Here is a 13,294-nt window from a genome sequence, read left to right on the forward strand (position 1 = left end):
ATCCCTAGAGACCATGTAAAGACGGTAGGAGAGAATCCCCTTCACAAGTCTGTCCTCGGTGTATCACGGCACGTGTGCTCTCTAATAGTAGTAGAAAGAAGGAGAATGAGGAGGAAGAGGATGAGAAGAAGAACTTTAGAGTTTCTGAAGCTCTCCCACCTCGAGCCAGAACTCAGAACATGGGAGCTTTTACACATACACACAGCTGAAACACAATTTTACAAAATGTATGGAGTACGTTACATTCTTTCTGTGAACTCACAGGTGCTGGTCAAGCATAGCTCAGTTCCAAAGTACAACTGTAATGGGTCACAACCACTTTGAAAAATGCTAGCCTAAAGTAGCCATTCTCCTTTCCAAAGATGAAGAGGCCCAATTATGATCCTGTGGTGTGACTGTAGTGTTTACAAAGATGTGGCCCATTCTCGAGTAAATAGGACAAGGGGACTCCTATGATACAGGCACCATCTGCTCTAAAGCTCCATGTGTTCTCTGAACGACACGAAATGAGCAAAATTATGAGCTGCCCAAGCATCACGGTGGCCTCCAAGGCAGGCCTGCACATTCTGCTGTGGGAATCCTAGAGACTCAAGGTCACTTATTTATCTCAAGGTCATCCCCTCACTGGCTCCCACAGACTTTATCTCTCTGATCTTTTTGGTCCCCAGAGGAGTTCCATTTCATTGTCATTTCTAAGAAATTGTGAATGGGCTGAGTCAGGAAAAGGCTATAAACCTGGGGCCTTTGAGTGTTCATTTCTGGAAATGACCTCACACTTATCTACCTAAAACAGGCACAAAAAATTTACCAACATGACATAGTCATGAGGCAAACACCATTTCTGCTATGACATAACCTGGATGCAGAGTTTGGAATTCCCACTTTTAATGAGCCAACTTTCAGAGGGTAACTCTGTGCCTTTTAAATGTTTAAGGGGGTAGGACAGCTCAGACTCTGCCTCTTAGGGGTGCACTTGACTACAAAGAGCAAAATAGAAATGAAGTCATCAGTTTGATCCTTAGATGGTAGATTTCCTGTTTGCTGAAGGGCCAGGGAGAAGAGTCTCAGGTCGGAAGCACAGTGAGATTCTTGTCGTATTGGGAACCATAGCAAAAAGGGATCTTCCGTTGCAGTTTCCATAAACTAGCAGGGTTTTTTCTTTTTCCATTTTTATATGTGTATAAGTGTATATGTGCATGTGTGGAGGCATGCTTTGGATGACTGTGGGCATACCTGGAGAGGGGGTAGGCCTTCACATGTGTGTGTGCATGCATATAAAGGTCCAAGGCTGTTGATAGAAATCATCCTGGATCACTGTTCCACCCTAGTCATTGAGAAAAGGTCTCTCAATCAATCCAGAGTTCACCAATACAGCCAGTCTTGCCAGCAGGCTTATCTGGGGATTCCCAGTCCCTTCTAATTGTGGAATTAGTACAAGCAGATGATCCCACTCATCTGGCATCTCTGTATGCTCTGGGGGTTCAAACTCCATCCTCACACATGCACCGTGAACACTTTAACCACAGAGTCATCTCCCCCTACCCATCCCCCAGCCCACAAAAGTTGTCAGGAGCAATTATGACACTATAGGGAGATTGAAGGCCAAATGAACTGTGAAACCTATATATTCTCCATTTCAAAGGCACCAGCAGCAATTTCTTTCACGATCATTAAAATGACATAATCCTCCTCCTAAAGCTATCCTCTACTCCCTGGGAGGGACCTCCTTTCGCTAATGCACATAAGACTTATTCTAAGTTTCAGCCAGAGCTGAAGGCACGAGGATGTGACATCAGGCAGGCATACAAGCCCCACTAACATTCCCTCATGCTTTGGGGAGCTGTGCTAGAGGACAGCCGGAATGTCCCTGAAACATTAGTCCCACTCTGTGACTGACATGGTGACCACGGCATATTACACCGTTAGCTTTACACCATGGTTATTAAAATAAGAAATGAGGTCACACACTGCCCAAAGCAAAGAGGGGGTTTACTTCACCCAATCACATTCTGTAGGATATAATCACATAATTTGGGGGTCTTCTGATGGGTTACAAATGTTTGTGATGTGGGGCAGAGGTATTTCACAAATTGCTTCCACCTCCTATCCTGTCACGCCACACAGGCTAAATTTACACACGCAGCAGCTAAACCCTGGTATCCGTCTCATTACATAAACAAGCAAAACCTCACCGAGACCTAGCTGTGCTTTTCCTTCAGTCTTAATGAAGGGGTGGGTCCTCCCTGCTAGGAACTCTGTTCCGTTTAAGAAACTGATCTGCTTGGTCCAAGTGTTTGAGGATGTGAATGCAGAGAGGCAATTTAGACAGAAATAGACTCCGCTGTGATTTTTCACGTCTCATGGTTTCCTATCACAGGAAAAACAACGTGTAGAGTCTGGCCCAGCGATACATAACTGTAAGACGTTAGATTCTCTTACCCATGGGCCTTAGCCAAAATAAACGCTTTCTTCTCTGAAGTAGGTGAGAGGAATGTTCTTGTAGACCAACTTCTTCCGAGTGAGGTAGAAAGACAAGATTTTTGGAGCCGGGGAATGACCAACTGGGTTAAGTATCCAGCTTAACATTTCCTGTGAAAATGACTAGGAAAAGCTATGAAGTTCTCAAAGTAGAACAACTGCATTAAGCCCCCGCCCTTCCCTGCCGCCTGCCCCCAGCCCGCCCGCCCAGCCCGCCCGCCCTGGCCCGCCTGCCCGCCCAGCCCGCCCGCCCGCCCTGCCCGCCTGCCCGCCCTTGCCCGCCCAGCCGCCCAGCCCGCCCGGCCGCCTGGCCGCCCAGCCCGCCCGCCCGCCCAGCCGCCGGGCCCGCCCGCCCGCCCAGCCCGCCCAGCCCGCCCGCCCGCCCTGCCCGCCCAGCCTGCCCCCGCCCCCAGCCCGGCGAAATGGTGCTTAATCAATTAGATTAATCTGGGATTAGTTACAGAAAGATCCTTTGAGCACAGCTGCAAGTTCCTTCAATACCCTCCACTCACGCATCCTTGATCCCAAGAGAGCATCTCTTCTAAACGGTTCTCGATGGACTGGCATTGCCTGTACCAGCAATCCTTGGTCTCTCAGGCAGTCCTCAATTAGGTCCTCTTGCAGGAGATGCCTCTGAGGCTGTGTCACCCCCCTCCCCCAGCCCACCCGCGAGTTTATGCAGAGGCAGCCTTGCTGTTCCTCAAATGTACTGGAAGGTGTGCCTCTAGGACCGCTGGATAGCGCTTTAGGAAGCTTCCAACAGGAGTGCTGGAGAAGCTCTCTAGATGCAACCTTCTGGAGGATACTAACTTAGCAGGGGCTGTGCACCACCAGGTCTCCATGGGTACTGCCCCTAGCAAGAAGGGAAGCCCTAAACCCAAAAGAAAAGCCCTTCTTTTAGCATGTCTTACAGTGTCACAAAGGAACGAAAGAAAAAGTGTGGCTTAGGAGCAGAAAAGTAATAAATTGTCAGGGCGTAAGCACAGCTTAGACTCCAGTGGTTCTCAACCTTTGGGTCTTGACCCCCATGGGGGTCACATCCTGCATATCACATATTTACATTATGATTTGTTTGCACTAGCAAAATTACAGTTATGAAGTAGCAACAAAGTAAGTTTATGGTGTGTGGGGCGGGGTCACCACAACATGAGAAACCATATTAAAGGGTCACAGCATTAAGAAGATTGAGAACCATTGTTATACACTTTGCTAGACTGAATGTTTGTTGTTCAAGCTCAGCTTCCCCTGTCGGAAAACACATGATTGGCCTGTAGTCACATCTGGTTGATTCTGAGTGGGGAAGCAAGGCAGAATCAATGGGGGAATGGAGATCTCAGGCGTCCAGTGAGCAGGACAAGAACAGACTCTCGGGAGACAAGCTTCCGTGAGACAGCTCATTTAATGAAGAGAACAAAGGCTATTTAAACCTTTGGGGAGTGGGCAGGAGTCTTTGGAGTGTACATCATTAGTTGAGCCCAGGGTCTGAGGATGCCTCGTATACATACAGAGGAATTTCAGATGTTGCTGGACATAACATTATGAAGAGAAGGAGACCATCCTAGTTCCCAGGTGTCTTAGTTAAGGTTTTACTGCTGTGAACGGACACCATGACCAAGGCAACTCTTTTTTTTTTTTTTTTTTTTCTTTTTTTCGGAGCTGGGGACCGAACCCAGGGCCTTGTGCTTGCTAGGCAAGCGCTCTACCACTGAGCTAAATCCCCAACCCCGACCAAAGCAACTCTTATAAAAAGAACATTTAATTGGGGCTGGTCTACAGCTTCAGAGGTACAGTTCATTATCATCAAGGTAGGAGCATGGCATCATCCAGGCAGGCATGGTGCAAGAGAAACTGAAAGTTCTACTTGTTTACCTGAAGGCTACTAGAAGCATGTGGTTAGGAGGAAGGTCTCATTGCCCACCCAACAGTGACACACTTCCTCCAACAAGGCCACACCCACTTCAACAAGGACACACCCATTTCAACAAGGACACACCCACTTCAACAAAGACACACCCATTCCAACAAGGCCCACCTTCTGAGTGGGCCACCTTTGCCACTTCCTGAGCCAAGCTATTCAAACCACCACACCAGGCTATGTGACCTCATCCAAGGGCACACACACACACACACACACACACACACACACACACACACACACACACGATCCTTCCTCTTAGAAAACATACAGTGCTGGAGGAAAAAAAAATCTTTCAATCAGTGGCTCTCATCCCTTTGCATTGTATATTAGATATCCTGTATATGAGATATTTTCATTATAATTCATAACAGTAACAAAATTACATTTATAAGGTAGCAACAGAATAATTTTATGGTTAGGGGTCACCACAACACAGCATTAGGAAGGTTGAGAACCACTGTTCCAGATGAAAGTGTTGGTGTTTTGGATTTATTCAAATTAAAGAATGTTACTGGGAAGTGGGCATCGTGGTGCACACCAGTGGTCCCAACACTAGGTGGGGCTGAGGCAAGAGGAGCTCAAGTGAAAGCATTTTTTTTAAAAAATCAAAATAACAAAAAGTTACTATCTGTCTAATTCCTCTGATCTTCTTAGAAGAACTGCTGGTATCTTCTGTCACTCCTAATTTAAATATGCCTAGGGGCTGGAGAGACGTCTCGGCTGTTAAGAGCACTTGTTACTTCTGCAGAGGACCAGGTTTGAGTCCCAGCACCCACACATAGCTCATAACTGCCTATAACTCTAGTTCCAGTGTCGTCTTCTGAAATATACTGTGGTGGATTGAATGAGAATGATTCCCACAAGCTCCTGTGTTTGAAATATGTGGTTCTAAGTTGGTGGAACTGCTTGGGAACAATTAGGGGGTGTGGCCTTGTTGGAGGAAGTGTGTCACTGGGAGTAGGCTTTAAGGTTTCAAAAAATGTGAGCCGTTCCTAGTGAACTTTTTCTGCCTCTTGCTTGTGGAACAAAATGGGAGCCCTCAGCTTCTGCTCCATGCTTGCCTGCCTACTGCCATGCTCCCCCACATGATGGTCATGGCCTCCTGTCCCTCTGGAGCCATAAACCCAAGTAACCTTTCCTTCTGTCAGTTGCCTTAGTCATGGCGTCTTATCACAGTGAATGAGAAGTACATATACATGCAAGCAAGACAGTCGTCACACAGAAAAATAAACAAATAACTCAACTAGGTTGATAATCAACCTAGATCACCAGATGTTGAAGAAGACTCTTTTGAAACCAGACTTCCAGACACAAAACCTTGTCTCCTCCATTTACCCACTCCGTAACTTTGGGAAGTCACTTGTACTTAATCCATAGTGCACTTGGTCTGAGGGAAGCTCTGAACCCATGGGTGTTCCCATTACCTTCTCGGTAAAGGGGAAATGAAAATCTATCAACCTCCCAAGGTGAAGGGAGGATTAAATGGGATGAAGGCATGCAGACATTTTAAAATAGTGTGTCCAGCACGCTACTGGGACTGAACAGATGTCAGATTTTTATCATTTTCAGGATAAATATGATTCTAAATGATGTGAGATAAAATAGGGCAAAAAGGGACGAAGATTCCTTGTCTAGATTCTTTGTCTAGAGATCTTGTGGGCAAATTTCATGAATCCACATTTTAAAATGTTGGGCTGCAAACAGTCCATGTGGGGGGGGAAAATGAGAATCTTAATTGATCTCAGGTTTAAGAAGGGCTGAGCTGGGCTGGAGAGATGGCTCAGCAGTTAAGAGCACTTCCAAAGGTCCTGAGTTCAAATCCCAGCAACCACATGGTGGCTCACAACCATCTGTAATGGGATCTGATGCCCTCTTCTGGTGTGTCTGAAGACAGTGACAGTGTACTCATATATAATAAATAAATAAATCTTAAAAAAAAAAAAAAGAAGAAGAAGAAGGGCTGAGCTACACTGCTCCCCATGGTTGGCCATGTGTAGGTGGCACATCTCATGCTAGGTGCTGCATGGTAAATGTAGTTTGGGGGTAGAGAATGTGTCTGTCACATTCAAGGTCCTACGCTGGACCCTTAGTATCACAAAATGAGATGATATGAAATAATGAAATGAAATAAAATAAATAAAAAATTCCAGAGAGTGGATAAACTTGCTTTTAAAGTTAAATCTAATGAAGTATAACAGATGACTAGAAAATGACCAGACAAACATAAAAGCAGGCGAATAAATTAGGTTTGTTTAACCAAGAAAGGCTGTAAAAGGAAATACAGCTATCTTCAGATAGTCCAGGCACCATTTGGTTTCTCTGATCTGGTACTTTAAAGGATAATTAGCAAGGAAATGGCTTTGATTTAATACAAAATCTGCTTTATAAAAAATAAATAATTAATAAAAATAAATGGGGGGCTGGAGAGATGGTTCAGCAGTTAAGAGCACTGACTCCTCTTCCAAAGGTCTGAGTTCAATTCCCAACAACCATATGGTGGCTCACAACCATCTGTAATGAGATCTGATGCCCTCTTCTGGTGTGTCTGAAGACAGCTACAGTGTACTCATACATTAAAAAGAAATCTTTAAAATAAATCATAATAATAATAAATCAACAGGGGCTGGAGAGATGGCTCAGTGGTTAAGAGCACTAAGTGCTCCTGGGTTCAATTCCTAGCACCCATATGGCAGCTTACAACTGTCTGTAACTCAAGTTCCAGGGGATCTGACACCCTCATGCACACACACATGCAGGCAAAACAGCAACATGCATACTGTAAATAAACAAGTACATAATTTAAAACACAGGGTTTTTTGAGACAGGGCTCCACTATGTACAACTCAGACTGGCTTTGAACTTGCATCAACTCTCCTGCTTCTACTTCCCAAGTGTTGGCATCACTGGAATGTGCTACCACGTCTGGCTTGGCTTGGCTTTTATTTATGACTGTGAAGGAAAAGACTTTGAAAATGGTAAGGACATTCTAAGCCCATTAAAGACATAGCAACAGAGAGTGAAGGACATCTGTCATTCCAGGAGTCTCTTTCACGACAGGCGCGTGTATTCCCATACCTGTCTGGCTGTTAAAAGCAACACACAAGGCAGCCCATAGATGGACCTTATGAGACAATTTATCCCCAAGGTCATACTTTTACCAATAACTCTGAAAGATTCACTTCGGTTTCAGAACTTCCCATAAGGTCAAAGGTGAACTCTGTTGAGATGACCTCAACTCCCTCTCCATCCTGCCTGCTGCTTTCCCTTCTTTGAGGGACCAGGGAACTCTCTAACCTGCTCCACACTTACCTTCATCTCAGGGTAGGGCTGGGGTGTGTAGCAGTGTGGAGCAATACCTGTCCACAACCAGGTAAGGCCAGAAGTACCTAGAGCCCCATGACTCTCCAGGACCTCGGGTATCTGAAGGTACAGGCTCTACGTTAACAAGGTTCCACCCTGTCTCCCTGTATGTACCCCACATGGGTGAACTGCAAGAAGAATCTGGCCCTTCGGACTCCCTGACCTGTATCACTGACGGGGATCATTCCAGGAAGAACATCTGTCACATCTGTCAGTCAATCACTTGTGCAGTCTTTCAATAATTTTTTTGAGACAGGCTTTTGTTATGTAGCCCAGACTAGTCTTTACGTTTCCCCCATTCTTTAACTTCTCGAGTGCTGGGAATGCAGACATACAATACCCTACTTCTTAACAACTATTAATTATATATCAAGCCGGGATGTGACAGTGGTGCATGATAGAGTTCTTTGCATCACTCCCTCAGCCTCAACCATTTCCATACTGCTTCTGAAAGGCTTGTTTGCCAGATTAGTCCATTACCTGATGATGGTACTTCTCACTCAGGCAATTTATTTAATTATTTATTATAAATTTATTATTTAAGATAGACTGAGTTATATCTACTGCCGGTCCATAGTAAGACAGTCTACAATGTTCACAAGCGATTATTCAATACCAGCGGACTGTGTGCATTTCTAAAGCATTCCTTAAGAGGCCCACAGCCCATAAGCTCTCTTTGTGAATGAGCCACCTTTTATTGGCTAAGTGTGAGTACCAAACCTCATTAGAGACGGTTCCCCTTACAGCAAATGAAGACCTTTACAGAAAACCACAACTGGACACAATACAGATCTCAACAGATCCTGGGGAGTCCATCCCCAGCAGATACATCCACATCATGGCTCTGCATTGAAGACTCAGGGAATATCAAGGAAGAGGGGACAGAAAGACTGGAAGAGCCAAAGGACCAGGAAGCCTGCTGTGAAACAGAATCTCCTACAAATGACGGAGAAACCAAGATGGTAACATTATCAACACACATGCTAACATGGAATTTCCACCGGGCCCCACCCTAAACAAAGAACTGTAGACCGCAAATGACCGCTGGCAGAAGATCAATTAGCTTCCCCCAGGGTGAGCCCCCTGATTGGTTGTCCAACGCAGAGTGGTCAGCCTTGAAGCCATATGCACACCAGCAACAAAAACTAATTCAGCAGGTATATTTATATATCTGTGAATATGTATGTGAATGTGTGCAAGCGTGTGCATGTGTGAGTACATGTGTGTGTGCGTGAGCACAAGAATCAAAGAAAGGCTATCAATTTGAATGGGGATGGGAAGGGTCGAGGGAGGTTATTAGGGAGGGGTGGGAGAATGGAATGGACGGAGACAAAGTAACATTCTATTTCAATGAAAATATATTTTATGTGTTATAAAATTATAATATAAAATAAAGTATACCTTAAAATAAATATATAGCTTATAATAAAAAGAACATCTGTGTATCACGTGTCCCACATAGACACTCTGCTTCAGGATGTAGTTTAAATAAAGACTCACACAAAGAAATATATCCAGCATCTTCAGGTCATAAAACAGGGGTTTTAACTTACTCAAGAAGTGTCTTGAGGAAGCAAGGGCAGAGCAGGAATTAACCAGATAAACGGTATGAGCAAGGCCTGAGAAGAACATTCCGGAGGTAGCAGCCAGACCAGGTCCCTGTGGCCAGAGAGAACACACTAGCGGTAAGACTCAAATATAAAAACCAGGGGTGGGGAGCATGGAATGAACGAGACTGTCCGGGGGGACGTAGACCGGTAACAGAAAGAAGAAAGCTGGGGGCACTCCACTAGCAACATCTGCAAATAACTGTGCGCTCGGCTGAATTATAACACATCCCTAGCCTTTCTGCCAAAGAATACAAATAATCAGGGTCTGAATGCATGGATCTGGCCTGGGTTCACATCCGAGAGCCTGTGAAATACAGTCCAGGCCTGAAAGTTTAGAGGCCGAGATTACATTTGTTAAACATTTCGCTTTTCTGCTGAGGCGTTGTGCCTCGGATGCAGCAGGTGGAGCCCAGGAGAATGCTTTCTGTTCATAACGGATTTCCTTACATGCAAAAGCGAGACAAGGTTTGCCCCACTCGCCGTGGGTGAGGCTTGGAACAGGGAAGATGTGTAAGGGAAAACATGGTGTGGTTGGCTTTTTACTGCTATACCTCCGTGGGGTTCGATGTGTTTGTCCAAGTTTGGGGAGCTTTATCAGTCCAAAAGGAAATGAGCAAGCTTGAAAAGAATCACCCACGGAAACCCACGTTCTTGCAAGAGAGAAGCAGGGAGGCGGCTGGGAAACCCTTCGGAGATGACACCAGCTCCAGAGTTTTGAAAGGAACTGGTTGCATGGGGACATCTTCAACCGGGTACAAAAACAGAATTGCAAGGCCACTGCTCAGATCAAAGGAGGAAAACCCAACAGCTTGGAACACACTGAATAAGCATCTCCTGACGTTCTCTGGGTCACATTGTGAGTCCCAGGGAAGAACAAAGGAACCTGTTAGGAAGAGTGAAGAATGCCTTTGATTCTCTGGGGTCGGTAAGATTCTTTATTGGGACCACTTTGACTCGATCCTTGGTAACAGGATGGAGATCATCCTGCTTCACTGTCACACAACAAAATAGCCCCTGCAAGGGAGGAGGGATATTAATAGACGCTGAAGAATTGCGCAGAAAACGCCACTGAGGTGTTCGTGTTACTGCAGAGCGTGATATAAACCATGTCACTGGAACGTAGCATGAGGAGGCTGAGAGAGACATGTGCTGGGTGCTACAAGAACACAGGTGGAAAGAAGAATCCTGCCCGGGGGAGCCAGAGAAATGAGCGACCCCGCCCCCCAGAGATGAGGCATCCCTGTATCAGGAGGAAGCAAGCTCTCCTAAGGGTGATAATCACCAGCCTGTCCCTAAGAAGACTTGGGACGCATGGGTTCTACCTGCCTGATCCAGGCACTCTTAGCCTTGGAGATGAGCATAGCACGAAGTTCGTCTGTGGTATTCATAGACACCAAGCAAAGGCAGACAGAGAACTCCCTGAAGACTCCAGTCAGAGCTCCATGTTCACTGCATGTCTACTCAGAAGTTTGTGATCCAAAAACTACTTAGGAGAGATAAATAATTGAGACAAATGGCACCACGGAATGCCCAAGAGTTTCGGGAGCCGAAATGGCTAACTACACACAAGTCCTGTCCAGGGTGCTGCTGCTTCTCTCTTCCTCCTCCCCCATGCCTTCTCTCCTTCTGTTTTTCCTTTGAAGTAGAGTGTCATATTATACTCCAAGCTGACCCCAATGACTGTGCAGCCTACATTGCTCTTGAACTCCTGACCCTTCCTCCTCAGCCACCCAAGTGCTAACTAAGGTCCTGGCACAAGCCATCACCCCACACTCAACATAACCACCTTTACAGGTATCAAACGCGTGTTTCCTAATTGTGAAGAACGCAAAGGCTATCACAAGCACAAGACGGGTTTAACTCAGAAAGGAACTAAATCGAGCTTCAGAGGAAAAACAGAAACAGTAGAATTGTGAGCCTAGGGGGCAGGAGTTCCAGAAATGGCAGGTGACTCAAGTGGTCATGAAAGACGCAACAATAAAATACAGGGTAACTAAAAAGTAAAATATAATAACAACAGTGAAGACTACTAAGACTCTGAAGAGAACCCAAAGTCAAGCAGAAACATGAGGAAAAAATTAATCTTATCTTTAAAAAAAACAGAATAAGGACTAAGACTTTGGAGTTGCTGTCTTCCTGGCTAGCTAACGATGTCCAATCCTCAGACACGGCCTCAGAAAGAGAGGAGGGGAGCCTTAGGCCTGGCGGTGCCAGGGAACAGAGTTCAAGACTGAAAAGGTAGATGGAATCTGCAGGGAAAACACTGGCAGAAGTGAAACCATGGAAGAATTCTAAAATTGTGAGCATAAACTGCCCAGATCCCTCACTGGAAACTAAAGCATGCAGATGTGATAGACCTAAAGGACCGAGGGAGACACTGAATGACGGACACTGTCCATTCTAAACCAAGTACAGATCCCATCTATGAACAAGTCAGGTGGGGGAAAAATGGAATCTTTAAAAACTTTATTTGTATTATCGTTAATTTATGTGTGTAGGTGTATGTTCATGTGTGCACATGCCTGTGGAGGCCAAAGTTTGACACTGGGTGTCTTCTTCTATCATTTTCTACCTTTAAAAAATTTACATGTATTTATTTGTGTGTGTGGCGGGGGTGTGCACGCGTGCGCGCACGCGCATGGCTGTGTGTTTGTAGAAGTCAAGAAATAACTTGTAGGAGGCCCAGGGACCGATCTCCAGCTGTTAGACTTGGCGGCAAGCACCTCTACACACTGAACCATCTCGCCGGCCCTCCACACCTTTTGAGACAAGAGCGCACACTGAACCGGTCACTGACTGATTGGATAGACTAGCTGACCAATGAGAGCTGGATTACCCCCTGTCTCCGCCCACCACCATGCCCAGCTCTAGGGTTACAGAGGCTTATGACTTCACCCAGCTCTTCCATGTGTCCAGAAGATCCAAACTCACACATGCCTGGCAGAACTTCACCAACTGAGCTGCCTCTCTAGCTCTGGAAAAAATAAATAAATAAATAAATCTTTTAGGTTTTAAAATATCAAAGATGGAGCTCAAAACTGTCTAAAAAGCTGGGGGTGGGGGCATCTTAAAAGGAAGAAAATTGGAGAGTGGATTCTCTCGCCGCTGACCTCCTTGGTTAACCATCAAATGACATAGAAAAGGGGGAACCCCCAAGGAGGCAGGGGGAGATGCGGAAATATGAAGCCAGAGAACAGTGCTGTGGGCTCTTGTACACCACCCGGGTGATACTCTCCCGCTGAACCAAAAACGCAACGATCCTCAAAAGAATACGGCGGACTCTGGAGTGACCGTCCCGTATTATCTACGAGGTCCAGTTTTCAACCAGAAATTACTACCTATGCCATGCCACACTAGCTGCACTCAGCGCTCAGGGCAAAGCAGCCCATAGGAACGGACAGACTGCGTGCAAGTAGTTCCAGATGTTGGGTTAACAGGCAAAAGAATCTTTAAAGCGGTTATTAAAACCATACTCAAAAAAAAAATTGAAGGAAAATATGATATACTGAATGGACTCCTCAGAACTCTTAACACAGAGATGGAAAGTTAAAAAAAAAAAAAAAAGACAAAAAGACCCTCCCAAAACAGTAAGAATAATACGGAAAGCTGGGATCAAAACAGACCAAAACTGAAATATTAAAGTTCACTCTAGGAACTCAACCAAAAAACTTGGGATAGCACAAAACATACCAGAGACGCCAAATCCAAACAGCAGAAAGGATATCTGGAATCCCAGCGCTTCTGAGGTGAGACAGGAGGATTGCTAGGAGTCCGGGACTGAGCAGGGCTACATCCTAAGACCCTGTCTCTACAAGAAAATAAGAAAACTAAGAAATAAAGTTGAATAGAAAGTGAAGGAAGCCTCAGAGACCTGGGGAACAATAGCAAAATGTTCAGGACACAGATAATTCAGATTCCAGAAGGGGGT

The sequence above is a fragment of the Rattus rattus genome, chromosome 15 (assembly GCF_011064425.1).
Source record: "Rattus rattus isolate New Zealand chromosome 15, Rrattus_CSIRO_v1, whole genome shotgun sequence".
Taxonomy (NCBI): domain Eukaryota; kingdom Metazoa; phylum Chordata; class Mammalia; order Rodentia; family Muridae; genus Rattus; species Rattus rattus.